We start from the raw sequence: 19,409 nt of genomic DNA on the forward strand, positions 1-19,409 counted from the left end.
GCCCCTCCCCCTGGTGTGGATGCACCCACCACACCACTTCCCTCTGTGCCCTGAGCACATTTGGTCACTCAGTTGCTGTTCCATTCATCTCGATTTCTGTTCCCTGGAGCTCTGTGTGGTTGGGTGCTTTCAGGTCTGTCCCCAACCCCACTGTTATTCTTTATCTGTGTCCTTCTCTGCACCTTTCAGGGTCTGTGATCATCCAATTTGTAAATGTGCTGGTCCATCTTCTTCTTCCTCACTAGACAGAGCCCTGTGGGGCCCCATGACACACAGTGGGGCCTCCAAATATGCTCGAGGAAGGAGGAAAGGTGAGGAAAGGGCAGGGAGTAGAGAGAAGGAAGGAAAGAAGGCTGACAATCCTCAGAGCCATGGCTGCCCGCTGGACGCCCCTAGCCTCCACCCAAGAGGTGGGTCATTCTGAGATGAGATTTCCAGTGTCCGGCTTGGAAGCTTGGAACTGCTCCTCTGAGGGGCAGCAAAACAACAGGGAAAGATGCCTTTGGGTTCCTTAGAAGAAATCACATCTCGTGCATCCTTTGATGATTGGAGCTTGTGCTGACCCTGTCCCTGTCCCTGAGTGGGGGTTTGGGCACTGTTTTACAAGGGATTTAAATGGCATGAAATTGAAAGGACAGTTTCCTTTGAATGAAGGAAATCTAAGACAGTCTTGTCTCGTTTCCCCAGGCAGGCAGTTCTGAGCGCTCATTCCACAGGGCAGCTGGCAGTCACCTCCACCTGACCAGCTCCTTGACACATCAACAGCCCCCAACTTCCCAGGTGACCCCAGTGGACCAGAGCGTCCCAACGGCTGCAAGAGGGTGTCTAACTGCCCTTGCCAGGGCATAGCTAATATCCCAGGGGGCTTCCTCTAATTAAAACCCAAACCACAATTATAGCTGCGCCAAAGCATACACACATGGTGCCACTTAAAGACAGATTTACAAGGTGTTAACAACTCCAGAGTCAGCCCTGCCCCAGCACCAGGTGCTACAAATCATCAAAATGAGAACCAAATGAGTCACCGGGACTCAAGATCCCATATCCAATGAGGCCTGATGGGTGATCCAGCCAAGGATCATTTGAAAAACACTAACCATGCTCCTGCCACAGGGCCTTTGCACTCACTGTTTGGCTCCCTCTACCTCTTCTTGCCTGGTTCAGTAGAGATTCGAATCTTTACTCAAACATTGATCCTTCAGAGATGCCTTCCTTTCTACATACATATTTCTTCATAGTACTTATTATCATCTGTTATGATATATTTATTTGCATTGAGAACTACAGCCCAATATTATTTGCATAAATTTAAAACACAAATATACTGAGCATTTTTATGATTTTTCAGAGATACATATATACCAAAGAAGACCCAGCATATACTCTAAGATAGTTGCCTTTGTACAGTGTGTGGGACAGGGGATGTGAAGCAGGAGAACAAAAAAAGTTGTTTAGAAGGAAGAAAAAGAAAATAAAACAAATGAGAAAATTTAAACACATGTGTGTCAGAGTAGGCAGTTATACCCTGAAACTATAACCTGTTGAGGCCACACCCCCAATGACCTAGGGACCTCCCACTAAGCCCCACCTCTTAAAGGGCCACAGTACCTCCCAAGAGCACCACCCTGAAGACCAAGCCTTCAATATATGGACTTCAGGGGTCACTACCCTTGTTCAAACTATCACGCAAGGTTTGATTCATGGCTGGATCAAGGAGATAAATCCCACTTTCTGCCTAGCAGAGGGCAAACCTTCTCTGGAGAGAAGCATGTTGTCTGGAGTCTCTGCATTATGAATAATGAGTGGCCTTTGATTAAAATTAGTAGCCATGCCATAACCAATGAGACCAATGCAGCGGACAACGGAAGGAAATTTGTGACCATGATTTCAAAACTCTAACATCAATATGTTCAAAAATAGAAATACATACAAGATATGTGAACACATGAAGAATGTCACCAGAGAAGTGAAATCTATCTATAAAAAAGACTCCAACAGTAGCTGTGGAGTGTAAAAATATAAAAGCCCACATTAGAAACCCACTAGATGGGGCTGATGCCAACCCACACCCTCAAGTCTGCCAAAGCCCAGGAGGGAAAACAGATGACACACAGGAACTCGGCAGTAAGACCACCAAAAAGCAAAGACAGAGACACAGCGTTCCAGAAGCCAGAGGCAGAGGGCACGTTGCCCACCCAGGAGCAGCCGTGAGACCGTTGGCGGACTTTTCAACAGAAAGGATGGAATCCAGAAGACGCTGGAAGGACGTGTGTCAAGTGCTCCAAGAAAATAAGCACGGACCGAGACGTCCACATGCTATGAAAATGGCCTTTAAAAATGAAGGCAAAATAAAGATGCTTCCAGACAATTTATTGAAGACAATTTATTATATAATATATCAGAGGGGGCCTGAAAGCATTTATCACCAGAAATCTGGCAGTAAAATAAGTAGCTCAATAAGGCAAGCTCCACAAGCCAGAAGAAAGTGATCCCAAAGCACAGAATTTCAGGGAGGATAAAAAGTGACAGGAACAGCCAATCAGAGAAAGGGAAGAGCAGGGGAGGAGGAGGGGGAGGAAGGGGAGGGGAAGGGTGAGGAAGGGGAGGGGGAGGGGGAGGAAATGGATCAAATCATGTTATGTGCATGTGCAAATCTATCCCAACTAATCCCACTGTTATGTCTAATCACAAGACACCAAGAAACATTTTTTTAAAAGGAAAGGAAAATTCAAGCTTATCCTGTTCCTCAAATCAGGCCCCACTCTGAAATTTCCTTCTGTTGTCCACTACATTGGTCTCACTTGCAGATCTGTGGTCCTGGTTATGGCATGGTTAATAATTTTAATCAAGTGCCACTCATTATTCATAATGCAGAGACTCCAGACAACACGTTTCTCCCCAGAGAAGTTTTGCCCTCTGCTAGGCAGAGAGTGGGATTTATCTTGCTCCAGCCAAGAATCAAGGCTGTAAGGTGACCTTGGGTGATAGTTTGAATAAGGGTAGTGACCCCTGAAGTCCATATATTGAAGGCATGGTCTTTAGGGTGGTGCTCTCAGGAGGTACTGTGGCCCTTTAAGAGGTGGGGCTTATTGGGAGGTCCCTAGGTCATTGGGGGGTGTGGCCTCAAAGGTTATAATTTCAAGGTTTGACTGCTCACTCTGACACCCATGCTTCTGTGGTATGCTGCCATCTTTCCTCACCAGGCACCACCAGCAGTGTCCCACCCAGTTTTGAACTTTGGACTCCAAAACTGTGTGCTAAATAAACCTTTTCTCCTTATAAAGTTAAATGCCTTGGGTGTTGTAGTATCTAGTACACCTGACTAGTATCTAGTTAGTCTTCCTGTGGTTCTGAATCATGCACTGACCTGTTCTTCTCAGAGGCTTTATTCCTAGGTTTATAGCCCCAGAATCCAGCAAGTGTCCTGAGAGACTACTGGCTGGGAGCCAAAGCACCCCCAAATCGTCCAGAGGCTGTGCTGGTTTCTTCCACAGTGGTCCACCACTCTGGCATGGATGTGGCCACATAATTGAGCTCCCTCCCAGGCTGTTCCGTCCTCCTTCACATTTAGCACACTGTGTTTTTTCCAGTCCTGTGCAGCTGGTGACCCCACCAAGGTCTCTAGTACAGTTGCACTTCTACTCTCCTGGGCAAGCATTTCCTACCTTCTCTCACTTCCTCGGAATAAGACTTTTTTTTTAAACTTCTGCATTCTCCCATCCCCACTTCTCCCCCCACCTCCTCTCCCCCCCCCCCCGTCTTTCATGTGTTTGGACCCCATCATCTTTCCCCTAATCAATAACTTGGCTCCCACAATTGCACCATGTACATTTCTCTTGTCCTCTACGTCATTCCCATTGGCCAGCAAATACCCCATCACTCCCCATCCATACTCTTTAGGAAAAAAAATCACCTCTCATGACTCAATATCATTGTCCAGTTCCCTCCACATTCTGCAGCAGAACTCTTTAAAAAAATGTGTCTATAGGTCCTTTCCTTCCTCACCAATCAGCTTTCTTTCCCGATCCCACCGAAGCTCCTCCCACCAGGGCGCAACCTCTGCTTGCCAAGCCCAGAGGCCCCTCCACAGCCCGCCCCTTCCTCCATGACTCCAGGGCACTCCTGGGTTCTTATGGGTGGTCTCCCCAAGGTTCCTGACCTCTGAATGTTGGACACCCCAGAGCTCAGTCCAGGGCTCCTTCTCCTCCTTCTATGTATCCTTTAAGCTGCTTCTGCCCAGTCTTATGAGTTTAAATATCATTTATATATTGGGACTCTCAGATGATACTAGCTAGGCATTCTCTCTTGTGCTCCTGACCCTGGACACCCAGACCTCCTTCTGCTTCCTGTCACCACAGCCACAGCAAGGAGCGTGCATGTGATCACCTTGCACAAGCCAGGGAATACGATCTGCCCAGGTACCACAGGATCCAAGACCCCCATCTAAGATCATATGGATGGTATCCAGTGGACCCCAAAGAGAAGCCCAGGTTTTTACTAATGCCCTTCTTTTCAGCCAGAATGGAGTTGATATTGGGTGCAGTTTCGGGGGGGGGGGCGGTTGAGGAGACCTCTTAAGGAACTCCCAATTCTCCATTCTGCTCAAGTTTCCTGAAGTTCTGCCATGGCCGGGTCACAGCATGGGCACGCACTTCGGTACAACAGGTCTAGCCAGACTCTTTTCCAGAATGGCTGCTCCTGCCCGCACCTTCCCAGCAAGGGTGGCCTCTTGTCTCCACACCCCACCAACACTAGGCACTGCCAGCCTCCTCGGCTAATAGATGTAAAGTGGCAACTCAGCGGTGTTGTATTTATCAGATAACAAGAATTTGAGGGCTGGGGATGTGGCTCAAGTGGTAGCGCGCTCGCCTGGCATGCGTGCGGCCCGGGTTCGATCCTCAGCACCACATACCAACAAAGATATTGTGTCCGCCGAGAACTAAAAATAAAAATATTAAAATTCTCTCTCTCTCTCTCTCTCTCTCTCTCCTCTCTCACTCACTCTTTAAAAAAAAAAAAAAAAAAAAGAATTTGAGCACCTTTCATTCACCAGCTTGTTTCTTCCTCCATAAATAAGGGATCCATTTCCCTTCCCAGTTTTCTGTTATGAATGACATACTTTCATTTTGCCAATTTCAAGGATTCGTGGAGTAGCAGTTTAGTGATTCGTCCCTTGTCGGGTTTAGAAATTGCAAATACCTTTTCCCAATCTGTCATCTGTCTAATTTCTTTGTTTACATGTCCATCCTTGAAGAAAAATACTTAATTTATAAAAATTTTAAAAATGTTATTGTAAAATAAAAACAGATACAGAAAAATCACACAAAACGAAGGTTTAACTTAGCTGACTCTCATACACTGGGACCCTTTAGCCTATCACACAGTTCAGGCTATATCACTTTGCTGTGCACTCAGAAACTCCTTCAGCATCTTGTCCTGCTTTTCTCTCTAAAAGTAGCACTATCCTGACTTTTATATAGTAACCACCTTCTTAGGCTTCTTTCATCCAAATATGCATCCTGAGCCACTATGGTTTACTTTTGCCCATTAAAATCCATCTGTTGAGCCTGTAATCCCAGCAGCTAGGGAGGCTGAGGCAGGGGGACTGAGAGTTCAAAGCCAGCCTCAGCAAAGGCAAGGTGCAAAAAACAACTCAGTGAGACCCTGTCTCTAAATAAAATACAAAAGAGGCTGCGGATGGGGCTCAGGGGTCAGTGCCTCAGAGTTCAATCCCAGTAGTCCTCTACCCCCGACCAGAAAACATCTGTCAAAGAAGCTGGGCCACATGATGTGAATGGAGTTCCAAAGCCTGGCCTTTGCTGGCTGCACCCTCCTTGGTCTGCTGTGATCCCTGGTGCTCCATCCGGTCCCAAAGTGCTGTAGTCTGGCTGGGCACAATTCAGGAGCCACTTGTCAAAAGAAACTAACTTTATTTTTAGAACTACAAACGCCAAACAAAACAGCTCCTCAGGAAAAAACCCTCAGAGCCCAACTGCCACCACCGGCTTCCCACAAGCCTCTCACCCCCACACAAACCTCACCACCTCCCACAATCCTCCTGCTCTTGAGGCTGATTGGCTGGGTCGTGTGGGCGGAGCCAAAGAAGTCCCCCAATGAGCAGCTCCGTGGAGGAGCCAATCAGCTAGATGTTGCTGGGGCCGCTGTGAGCCAATCATCAGCTGGCAGTCTGAAGGGCAGGGAAACAGCCCAATGAACATCACCGCAGAGGAGCCAATCAGCTAGATGTTGCTGGGGCTGCTGTGAGCCAATCATCAGCCGGCAGCTGGAAGTTTGCTGGCAGCTGGAAGTTTGCTGGGGCCCCTTTGGCTGTGGCTCTCAACACCAAAGCCGGGCTCTCCCATCAGGCGGTACATCACGTCTGGATGTGTCTCTCTGAGAAGCCGCTGGTGCTGAGTGCTTCAAGCCATGGATTCACTGGGGATTGGAAAATGAGGATGTTCCATCTTTTAAAAATATTTTTACTTGTATGATTTCAGTATAAAAGATTTTTGTCGTTGTTGTGGTTGTGGTTGTTGTTGGCCATTGGCTGCTCTGTGGAATGAATGGTGTCCCCCTCGTCCCAGCTCATATGTAGCTGTCCTAATCCCCAGTGTGACTACATTTGAAGGTAGGGCTTTTAGGGAGATGAAGTTAAGTGAGGTTGTGAGGGTGGGGCCCTAATCTGATAGAACAGGGTCTTCTTTAAATGGAGAAGTGACAACAGAGATCTTTGTCATTCTGGACATCCACACAGGGAAAGGCGGGAAGACACAGATGGCCGTAGGCAAACCAGAGAGGGAGACTCATCAAAGACCGAGTTTCTGAGCACCTTGATCTTGTGTTTCCAGCCTACAGAACTGAGAAAAAATAAATATCTGTCGTTAATCCACCCAGTGGGTAGCATTTTGCTGCCCAACAAGCCAAGCTACTGGTGATCCGCCAGGTTACCCATGGTCCGGTTCATGTGTGAGAGGGAAGACCACCAAATACCCACTTTCTCTTGCCAACAGCTTTCCAGATTCTGAATCTTTCTTTCATCCAGAGGTTACTATTTAGATACTTTTGTCACTATTGAATTGTGGGTTTATGAATTTATGATTTTTTGATCCTTTGCATTTTGATTCTGACCCTCAAACTGTCCCATATGTGGCCAGTAGGAACTGCTGCACGTTGGTGCCTGAGTCCTTTTCATCTCTGAAGCTTCTTTGTATCCAACATGACAAAATAGTCCAGGCTTCTCTCATCCTCCTTTCCTGCCTCAGACCCAGAACCTGCCCTTTCTTCAAGGACCGTGGTTCTGTGAAACAGCTGTTCAAGGCTACAGTTTAACTGCTCGGGAGGCTCCAGGGCTGGCCGTCATCACTGGGCCTGTTCAGTGACCGAGGCTCACAGACACATCTGTAGAATAATCCAGAAGCTCACGGGCGCTTTCGTTCTAACTTAGAAGTCACATTGCTTTGCTGCTTTTGTACTCTTTTTTTTTTTTTCTAACATTCTGAGAATTCTGGTTGTCCATGTCACCGTGGATGATGGAACTAGAATGGCAATGCTCTATCACTAGTCATTTGCTTTATCCCATGTGACACACATGGTGATCTTAGTTAGAGTCACTGAGAATAGTTTAAAAACTTTACATAGGTAATCTCTTTCCCTCTCCCATTTTTAAGCTTCTCTATCAGACCATCAAAACTTTTATACTCTCTCTCTTCCTTTCACCCATCACCTGGCCTTAATTCTACCAGTAGATATGAACCCTCACCTTCAGTCTTTATATCGACACCTCTCCATTTGTTTTTGTTGTCTCTAGTTCATTTTCTAGAAGATTCCTCAGGAAAGGCCTGTGGGGAACTCTCGCCACCTGCGCCACAGTTAATTCAGGAAACCCGACCAGGGGCGATGGGGCATTAGAAAAAACAAACAGACACACATAGATAGAAAAAGGGGGCCTTGTGGGCACCACACTTGGAGGGAGTGCAATGACTGTGATGACCATGAGTCAGCTCAGCAAGTTTATCATACAGATTGGTTCATTAAAAAGGATTCATATACAGAAAGTTTCTTCCAAGCCACTCAAAATGAAGGGCAAACTTCTGCGCATCTTAATTTTAATTATCAGCTTGCACCCACGATTCTTTACCCCCAGGCAGCTGGCGTTTGAACCCAAGGTTGTAAACTGATAAAATTCTGTGGCTGGAACAGAATCCCCCCCTTTGAACAGAGCATCACCATAGCAACGGGGCAATCTTCGATTGGCGCCTTGGCACCGAGAAATTCCCAAGAGAAGTATTGCCTCTGTCTCTGAGCAGTTCAAGGACCATAATTCATTTTCCGCTCCCTACAGGAGAAATATTTCCTGAGATCTTATATGTTGATAACAGTCTATGCACTTTTTATAAGAAAGTCAGATTTGATGAATGAAAATCCTTGGTTCATTTTCTTTCCTTGAAATTCTTAAATGTGTCACTTCATTTTCATCTACCATAAAGCACTGATATAAAAAAAACTGATGATGAAAACCTAATGCTCTTTCTTTATGCTATGTTCCCTTTGCCTAAAACACCCAGGTTTTAAATTTTTCTCTAAGGTCTATCCATTTTACTGGCATGTATACTGTGTCAGGAGAGGTCGGTAATTTTGGGTACAGAGTGTGCTCTTTCAGGATGTATTTTCAATTTGTACATTCAAATATGAAGTTTCTTTGAATTGTGTTTCTTAGTATTTATTCTGTTTTTGCCTTGATTTTCTCTTTCAAGGACTCCTATTATCCATGTGATGGACCTTCTTTGCCTACGGATATTTATCACTTTCTCTTGAATTTTTAAAAATACTTTTTTTCTCCCTGTTCTCCTCCTCTTCCCTCTTCTTTATTTGTTTAAAACTTTCTGACCTTTTCATTTCTATTTCTCTCAAGGAATATTTATTGTTTTTATCCACTCCATTCCTTCTAGTGTCGACTTGATTTCTTAAATAATGTCCTTTTACTTCTAAATACGATTGCTGATCTGCTGTTCCTCAGGCCTTTTACCTCATTTTCAGATGGTCTCTGATTTAAATGGCTTGACTTAACACTCCCTCGATTTTTTGATTGTCCAGTAGTAACCATTCTTCAAATTTTTAAGTTTGATCTCTCCTAGGCTAGCAATATGCAGTCCCATCCCCCCGCTGACCCCTCAGCTCCCAGTCAGGAATTGGAGATCCTGTCACTGTGGGGTCCCCATCGCCCAGCAGGTACTTTCCGTTCAGTGCTGTCCTCCAGGCCGGTGGCCCTCAGCCATGTGCTGACAGCAAGCTCCACACAGCCACCAGTTTTCATTTTCGATACGGGGTTCACTGAAGGACACGAGCTACTCAGAGCTTCCTTATAAATTGGGTTGGGTGGTTTTGCCCATCTGTAAACTGTGTTATGAGCTTGTTTGAGGTAGGCTAAGCGAAGCTCTGATGTTTGTTAGGTTGGGCAGATGTGCTGCATTTTTACTTACGGTGTTTCCAAGGTAAGATGGGTTTGTTGGGATGGAGGTCAAGGAGCACCTGCAGCCATTTCTGGACACATGACTCTGAAGGGCTTTCCTTATCTGCAGGGATGTTGTGCTTCATATTTCTCTCTCTCTCTCTCTCTCTCTCTCTCTCTCTCTCTTTCTCTCTACCAGGGATTGAACCCAGAGGCGCTTAATCACTGAGCCACACCCCCAGCACTTTTTATATTTTTATTTAGAGACAGGGTCTTGCTAAGTTGCTTAGAGCCTCATTAATTTGCTGAGGCTGGCCTTGAACTTGTGATCCTCCTGCCTCAGTCTCCTGATCCTCTGGGATTACAGGCATGCGCCACCAAGTTAGGCTACATATTCTCCTTTTTCCTATGATAATTTTGTAAGGGATTTGACCTGAATACTTTCCTGAGGCTCACCTTTATGTTAAATTAAGTGATCTGATCATTTAGATGGAGGCTATTTAGAATATTCCCAAGTTCAAGGGGAACTCTTCCAAATTCCTGGCGCTTGCTGTCCTGTTGCTTTGTGTGATGTTCTGAAATACTTAGGCTCTCGGCCCCTCTTCACCTAAGCCAGGACCTTCTTTTTCCTTAACCTTCACTGACCTCAGCTGCTACTGGTGCAGGTCTGATCTGTCACACACTAGTGGCTCTTGGTGGCTTCTCCTTGGTGTGCTTCTCCTTGGAGTTGAAGGGAACACCTGGTCACTTTGTACCATGGCAAATGTTGGCCATGAGCTATAGATTTGCTCTCCCTCTGCTTTTATGTAGGAGTTTAGGATAATCCAAAATTTATGCTTCTTCTCAAATTTTCCCAAGAAATTTAAAATTTAGATGGGGTCAAATTGAAACCCGAAACTCTGACATTAGGTAGACATCAAACCTGACAGTGGTTCCTGCTACTGCTGCTGTACATTTGGAATTAATAAAAGTGCAGATGTTGATCCGGTACAGGTGGTGCCATGGTCACATAGTTCTTCAATACTTGTCCCACTGTGGTGGAGGGCACAGTGGGGCAGTCCAGGTGGGTGCTAAACTCAGTTGGAGTGGACATTGCATCAGCTCAGGGGTCCACTGGGACCAGGGGTGCTGCTGAAGTTTCTTTTCACAATTCAAATGTAGAGGTTGGAATATGTGATGATTCTGGACTGTGATTTAGATGCAGGAGGATCCAGCTCCCCTCGTCTTTCCATGTGGCCTTGACTGGACCCTCTGCCATTTTTGACTTTAATTCAGTTCACCCTCCATATCTCTCCATATCATATTGGAAAGATGGGAGCGTGGGTTTGAGTTTCTTCCGGGGAACTCTAAGGAACGTGGGGGCCTAGGCATCCTCTCCCAAAGGGAAACCAGATGCACCTAGTGCTGTGAATCAAGTGTGTCCCCCTGAAATTCATATATTTAATACATCAGAAAGTGACCTCATTGGGACATAGAGTCAGTGAGGTGGAGGTTGTACTGGAGGGGGGTGGGCCCTAATCCACTATGCCTGGTGTCTTTATAAAAAGGAGTGATGTGAATGTAGACATGCCCTAGGCAGGACACAGTGTGAATATTAAAGCTGGTTGCCACAAGCCAAGGAACCATGAGAACTGAGAAGAGAGTTCTGAAACCTTTAGAGGGAGCGCGGCCCTGCAGACCCCTTGGTTTTGCTGATCCGGCCTCCAGGACTGTGGGATAGTAAACTGCCCTCATGTTCTAGGCCACCCTGATAGTGCTGGTTGTTGTATCCGTCATAGGAAATTAAGAGTCTTGGTAGGTTAGAGGATCAACAAAAACAACAGCATAATAAATGGGCAAATGAATTAAACAGACACGTCTCCAAAGACGAAGTACAAATAGCCAAAAAAAAAAAAAAAATAGATGAAAAAACGTTCAACATCATTATCAATTAGGAAAATGCAAATCAAAACTACGCTGAGATTTCATCTCCCTCCAGTCAGAGTGGCAGTCATCAGGAACATGAATAATAATAAATGCTGGAGAGGACGTGGGGGAAAGGGAGCGCTTGCACACTGTTTGGGGATTGTTTAGTACAACATCATGGAAATCGGTATGGAGCTTCCTCAAAATACTAGGAATGGAGCCACCACATGACCCAGTAAATACACCCCTCTGTATTTACCCTGGGGAATTAAAGTCCTCGAACTACAGGGACACATGCTTCTCATAATTAGAGCAGCACAATTCATAATAGCCAAACTATGGAACCAGCCAACAGATCAAGAAAATGTGTTCATATGCACAGTGGAGCTTTATTCAGTCATAAATAAAAGTGAAATTATGTCCTTTGTAGGAGAATGGATGGAACTTGAGACCATCAAGTTGAAATCAGCCAAACTCAGCTGGTCAAGGGTCACGTGTTTGCTCTCATATGTGGAAGCCAGAGAGGAAGAAGGAAGGGAAAGTCGGGGCTGATTTCATGAAAATCAAAGGGAGATCAATCGAGCAGAGGAAAGGGATGAGGGGGAGGGGAAAGGGGAACACTGGGGGTTAGTATTGGCCAAAGTTATATCGTTAAAAATAATGCACTCAAGTCCCTGTAGACCGGGGGCTGCGACTCCAAGCCCACAGGGCCAGGCAGATGATGTCAATCAGGGAACCAGCTGGTACCCAGGAGCCTACACGCCCTCTGAGGGGCTCCAGCCCACGGCTGAAAAGCACCGGCTACAAATATGTACAGTGAGGCATGAGTGTGAGTATTTATCTAGAATGAGAAAAGGAATGAAAGGAAATCACAGCATTTTAGAAGCTGACGAACCCCACAAGTAACACCAAACCCCAAGGACAGACCATCCTGGCTGGAAATCAGGACCAGGAAGGCTGGAGCTGCCAGAGCGAGGGGGGCCTTGCAGGACTAGGTGCGCCCACCACGCTGGGATTGCGAGAGCCCCTCAGGCATTAGGCATAACCTGTGAGGAAGGAGAATCTTAAAATGACTGAGGTTTCTAACTTCATCCCTCGGCCCCAGCCCCATACAGCCATATGGATCCTTCCACTGTTTCTCCCAAGAGAGACCAAGCATGCTCCAGCCTCAGGGCCTTTGCACTTCCTGTCCCCTCATCCAGATAGGTCCTTCTTCCCTGAAACTTCCTGGGCCCTCTTATCAGTCTCTATATAAATATAACCAATGGGGACATCACCTCATGGGGACATTTTCTCTGACCTCCTATATAAAATAACACTCCATCAACACCTGACTCTTCCCCTTGATTGCTCTTCTTCAGAGCACTGTCACTATTATTTTACTCCATCTATCTCATCTGCTGAGCTGCGAATTAAACTCCCTAGTGGCAGAGATTTTTATCCAGTCTATGCTCCTCTCCTCCCCTCTTCCCCCCAAATATTCCTGGTACATAAAAACCCTTGATGAACATCCCTGGAATTGACTGGTTAAGTCTCTGCTGCCTGTAGGAATGCAATCATAAATTGCACTTGTATAAGATACAAATCAGGAACATTCTATTTATCAGAATGTGTACCAGACTCAGCTAGGCTTGCTGTTGAAAGAGATGGATCTCTAAGTCTTGTCGTCGGTGACTGTCTATTATTTGCCCCGTGTGTTTCTAGTTTCTGTAATCCTGTGACGTGTGTCAAGGATCGGGGCAATGCTGGCCTCCGAAGCTCTGGACAGCTCACCCTGAAATCCAAAGCCGCGTCTTAATGACTCCAAGATGCCCAGGAGAAATCAAGGAGCACCCGCTTGATTTCACAGAGCAGTTCCAGCCTCAGGGGATAATTGAAAAGATTATCACCAGGAAATTGTTTACAGGGCAAGCGAGCTCCAGACACAGCCATTGCCACCCCCGGCCCCCACCTGGTTTTTATTTCACATGAGCAAATTTCTAAGCACAGAGAAGGGTAGAATTCTGCACCGTAGGTTTGTGGACCTCCAGGGATAAAGGAGGGCAGCCACAGAGGCCAGGGGTGTCCAAGTCACCAAGGAGAGGAAGCAACCCTGAGAACTTAGGTGCTCCATGAGCAGACAGGAGGGTTCTGGTTCCGGGCCACACAGTCACATGCCCGCAGGGACCAAAGGCAAGTGTGGGCCAAGTTCGTCCACCTCCCTCCTCAAGGGGGTAGCTTTGCCCAAACTTTGCCAAACAGGGACTCAGGCCTGATTCTGATTACTCGTTAAAAGTCAGAAATCCAAATGTGTACATGAAATCTCTCCATTTTAAATGATGGCCACAGGATAAAGAACTTCTAGAAGCACTGTTTTCCAGTAAATATTTCCATGTAACAAACCACCCCAGATTTAGTGACGTAAAGCAACCGTTTTATTATGTCTATGGCTTCTCTGTGTCAGAAGCCTGGACGGGGCAGTGGGTCAGCTCCATGTGTCTGGGGCTTCAGCTGGGAAGATTCAGACGGTGGGTGCTAGGACCATCTGGAGGCTTCTCCTCTCACATATCTGGCCCCTGAGCTGGCATGACTCAGGCCAGGCTCGGCTGGGATTGTCTGGAGGACCTACACATGGCTCTCATGTGTCCTGGGAATAGGCACTGCTGGTCATGTTATGCCAGATTCGTGGGACCCCAGTAGACCTCCAGGAGCCAAATCCGATGCAGTCACACAAGAGTCTTTATTGCAAGCTCGAGCCTGGACTCACAACTGTTCCCAACTCAGCGGTCCCAGGGAGTGAGTCCCGGTCCTTTGTTCAGTGAGATTTTATAGGTTTCGGGGGGGGGGTTGGGGGATACTCTATGCGTCACAACAACACACAGCAAATCATTCCATACCGCGGGAAAATCAAACAACAAGTCTTAACATTGATTAGCACATTCACTGGTGGGAACAAGTTGGGTAGGGGTGATTGGTCAGTACAAGAGGGGGATTCGTTTGAACTGATTGGTTTAGGCCACGAGGGGTGTACGTGCTAAACTACATGGTTTCCCAACATGTTATCAACCACCATAAACTACTGGGGGGTCATCTGGCATCCAGGGATTTTCCCTGTCTCATGCTGATTGGTGGTTGCTAGGGGGTTGCTATGGGTCCTCACCTAGCCTGAGTCAGGGACACCTGGTGCCGCAGATCTCTCCTGTTATTTGTAGATAAACAACTCAGCAGGGTGGGTATGTGCCTAGGAGTGCTCTGTGGGTCTTTCCAGGGACAAGGGTCACGCCCCCTTCCTTGGACAGGCTTTGCTCTGAGGTAGAGGCTGGTTTCTCAAAAATGGAGTCACATCAGTTTCTCAGTGACCCAGGCAGAAGTCCCATGGCTTTTATGACGGGTCTCTGTTCTCCTAGTATCATGTCTACTGTAGCCACAAACCTACCCGGGGAAGGGGGCACAGCTCCCATCTCTTCATGCAAGAGCATCAACAAATTCGCAGCCATCTTTGAAGGAGCCACCCACCCGATTTGTGCTCCATGCCAAAGGGGTCCGCAGGCTGGATTTGGCCAGAACGGAGTAAGCAGCATCTCTGCAGGGGAGAAGGGGACAGGGATCCGACTTGCCCAGTGAAGACCACTAGTGACATCTCCAGATCACAGGTAGCGGGTAAAGCCAAGAGCAGGGGATGCCCCCTGAGTGGGCTTCCCCTGAAGCACATGGCCCTGGATATACAGGGCCTTTGGTCTGGACCCCGTGCCAGGGCCCAGCTTGCTGCCTGCACACACCCATCCTCTCCTCTGATCATGGACTTGGGCCCATCTCCAGCCTCAGCCTCACCCCAGAACACGTCCTCAAGTGTGGCTAAGTCTTCCTCTTCCTCCTGGACCCACAGCCCAGACATTTCCCCTTCCCCTTCCTCTCTAAGAGGACCTTTTTAAGTTCGTGGACCTGAAGGGCTGATTCCATCCTTACTACAGGTGCCACAGTTTGGATGTGCCCCTGCCCCAAATCCATATCCTGAGACCTTGTCCGCAGTGTGTTTGGAGATGGGGGGTTTGGGAGATGAAGGGAGTAAGGCTCTCGTGAAAGAGGCCCCAGGAATCTCCTCCACCCCTTCCACCATGTGAGGACGCCATCTGTCAGCCAGGAAGTGGGCTGTCACCAGAAACCAGCAGTGCCTTGATCTTGGACGCCCAGCCACCAGAATGGCAGGGAACGTCTCTGTTACGCAGAAGCCATCTGTATGGAAGGTTGTTGGGTCAACTCAAACACATCAGGCCATCTGACAAGTGCCTCTGGTGGGGTCAACTATTCCTACACGGGAAGTACCTTCGCCCCAGCCCCCACAGAGGTGATCCCAGAGTGGGGTACAGGAGAGGATGCACAGGAAAACACCCCTGCCCACACCCAGGGGCAGAGCTAGCGTGGATACAGGGGCAGGCACCGTTCTGGCCTCCTCATATCCCTGCCTTCATGTAGAACTCACAAGGAGCCTTTGAACTAACTGTTCCCACTTAAGAGATGAGCAAACTGAGTTTCATACCAAGTACAGGCAAGCGGTTGAATTCATACCAGGCGGAATCATGGGGTTGACTCTACGGCAACATCGGGGAGGAACCAGAGAAACCCACCTGCTCAGACTGGAGGAGGAGGGTAAGGGAAACTGAGGTCGGCCAGGCGGGCTAAACTGAAGGGCCTTGCAAACTGAACAGTCATGACCTTCACGATTCAGGCAGTAGGGAGCCATTGAAGGTTCTGGAGCTGAGGGGTGACCCCACTCATTAAGGCCAGCGATGATGCAAGATATGAATCACCAAGTTGTTCTGCAGATTCTCTCTCCCATGCATTTCCACATGTGGTTCCCACCTGTGTGGTTAGGCTCTGCATTCGCCAGGTGAGCAGAGTAAGAGTGCCGGAATCACAATATGCAAAGTACTGGTGGCAAGCCAACCCGGAGTTCAGGCCTCCTGACTCCACAGCCCAGTCAGCGAGGAGCTGGAGGCAGGCTGCACAACACAGAGGACATGGGCCTTCCATTCTGGTCACCAACATCACTCTCCTTCCTCCCCTCTTTTCCTCTTGGCAACCCCCCACCACCTTTGATTTCCAGACAGCCTGGTGGGGCTGTCAATCATGCAGTCCTGGGTAGGATGGGCACAGGTCCAGGTGACCAATCAGAGGGCTTCTCAGGGAGTGACCTGGATATCGGAGGGGAGAGTCTCAGGGTTCCTCTAGGGCTCCCAATGACAAGGAGCCTCTGAACCTTCTTCACTGTCACCTGGAGGTACCTACCTGAGGATGAAACCAAGAGGACAGCTGAGCTGAGAGAGGGCAGGAAGAGTGACCCCAGGACACCAGTGAGGTCCCCAGGCTTAGCCGAGCCTGGGCTTCTGCATTCTGAAAGCCACTTTGATTTGGTTTTGTCGCTTGTCCCTGATGCAGCCCTTGCACCGAAGCCTGTCTTAGAAGTAAGATAGACTTGGGTTCTCAACTTCTTCATCTGTAAAATGGGAATACTCGAAATACCAGACTTATAGAGATTCTAAAGAATTAAATATACTTCATAAACTGTGAGGTAGCAAGAAAGGAAAGGAGAGAAGGACTGCAGGATAATGGGAAGGGATAAAAATTACTGTCATTTTGCAAAAGATATAATTATCTTCATAGAAATTTTGGACTACAGAGGCACCCTTAGGATTCTTCATAAAGGTCAGCCAAGTTGCTGGATAGATGATCGATATTCAAAGATAACAGTGTTTCTATATACCAGCAATGACAAATTGGAAGATTCATTTTTTAAAAAAGAGACTTGCTGGGTGAGGTGGTGCACACCTGTCATTCAAGAAATTTGGGAGGCTGAGGCAGGAGTATCTCAAGTTGGAGGCCAGTCTCATCACACTAGCAAGACCCTGTCTCAAAAATTAAAAAAAAAAAAAAAAAAGCAATGGGGATGTAGCTCAGAGGTAAAGCACTCTCGGGTATAATCCCCAGTACCAGAGAGAGGGAGAGAGAGAGAGAGAGAGAGAGAGAGAGAGAGAGAGAGAGAGAGAGAGAGAGAGAGAGAGATCCCATCCACTCTAGCCATGAAGTCTGTAAGATTCCCAAGAATAAATCTAATTGGAGATAGGCAAACACTCTGTGGAGAGATGTTTAAATCTGAATTAAGGGACATAAAATAAGGTCTAGGCTATAGTAAAATATAGCAAAATCACAGATGGGAAGGCTCAATGTTAAACATATGGCAATTCCTCCCCCAATTTATAATATAATGCAATTTTAGACAAAAATCCCAGCAAGAGTTTACTGAACTTTACAACTTGATCCTAAGATTCATATTGAACAAAGGACCAGAAATACCAAACCTAAAGAAAGACTTGGCCTAGAAGACAGCAGGATCTACTCACTTTAAGGTTATAACAATGAAATTATGGGTACCAAATGCAAGTGCATTGTGAGACCCCACTGCAAAAGAAGGCCTTTCTGGACTTTAGCAAATAATCCAAAGTAGGCAGTCGTTTTAAAACAGGGTGGTGCCTTTCAAGATGACAGTGCTAACATTTTTTTTTTTAAATTGGGAAATTAATTGGGAAGCGCTGAGATGGCTCCAATGCTTTGAGTTCCTCCCTAGCACACCAATGCCCAGCGAAAACAGGAAAACAAAATTAGAGGTTTAACCAACCAGAAACTGCCAACCACCCTCTAGCTAGGAACTTTCCATCATATTTTACCCCCCAAAAGCAAATACCTAGCTGTAGCCTGTCATCTCTTCCCGTTGCCTGTGTCTTCAGCTGAGGCTGGCAGCTCTCGCGCCCACGTGGTCTCCCTGAACCTCTCTGGTTCCGGGCGCTGCCTGATTCATGAATCATTCTTTGCTCAAATAAACTGTGCTAAATGGAATTTAAAGTTTTTCTTCTGACAGGAAGAGCAGAGCGTAATTTCTGATCCTATGGCTCTTTCTCCCTGTAAGAGGATGACACTTCCTGGGCCACGGGCCTCAGACCTGGGGTGTGACTTACTCTGGTCAATGTCATAAGAGCGTGAGTGGAATACCGCCCCTTCTGAGCAGAATCCTGAAGACCCAGCCCCTGTTCCCACTAGGGCTCGCTCCCCTTTTCCACAGAGCAGCTTGCCCTAAACAGGCTCAGTCCATCATCCGGGTCCCAGAAGGAAGAGGATTGGGCCACAACTGCAGCCAACCCTGGGTACAGATGAGCAAGAACGTGCTTTTGGGTGTGGGAGCCAATGAGGTTGGATGGGTTTGCTTGTTACATCAGCGTATCTCAGGAAATATGACTAGTACAGAAATATGACTAGTGCAAAAACAGGACCTCATAAATTGACTCAAGGCTGACCTTTTTATGCTTCATTGGAGTAAATATGACAACTAATTTGCAAATAGTACACTGACGCAAGCAGGACACAGTGGTGCATACCCATAATCCCAGTGGCTCAGGAGGCTGAGACAGGAAGATCACAAGTTCAAACCCAGCCTCAGCAATTTAGCAAGGCCTGAAACAACTCAGTGAAACCCTGTCTCAAAATAAAAAACAAAAAAAGGGTGGGGATGTGGTACTGGGTTAAATCCCCAGTACCAGGAAGAAAAAAAAAGTTCATTCGATTATTTATTTACTGATTTCTCATTGATGCACATTGATGCTTTACATTGATTTCTCCTTGCTCTACTGAATAGGAGCATGTCCCAAAATACTTACAAGGATTTATATTTTTAAAAAAGCATTTTGTGAGTAAATCAAGTTCAGGGAAATGCTGCAGGTCTTTCTCTTGAGATCCATTGCTTATATTAACACGGTAAAGACTCTGCCTTTTCCCACAGTAAAGAAAACTTTATTGACTCATTTCCTGAAATCATTTGGTGACAGGACCCTTCACCCGCCTCTTAACATAGCTTGAGAGTCTGGGACACGGATTTTTCTTAAATGATTCTTTTTTTTTTTTTTTTTCAGACATTGAGCCATGGAAAATTAGTGGGCAGGTTTCAAAGGCAAAACTCAATTCTCTCATTAGTATGTCAGTCATTCCCGCGTCCTCAAACGTCATCATAAGCCTGAAAGCAGGACTCTAG

The sequence above is a fragment of the Spermophilus citellus genome, assembly GCF_964194105.1.
Source record: "Spermophilus citellus genome assembly, chromosome: 4".
NCBI classification, from domain to species: domain Eukaryota; kingdom Metazoa; phylum Chordata; class Mammalia; order Rodentia; family Sciuridae; genus Spermophilus; species Spermophilus citellus.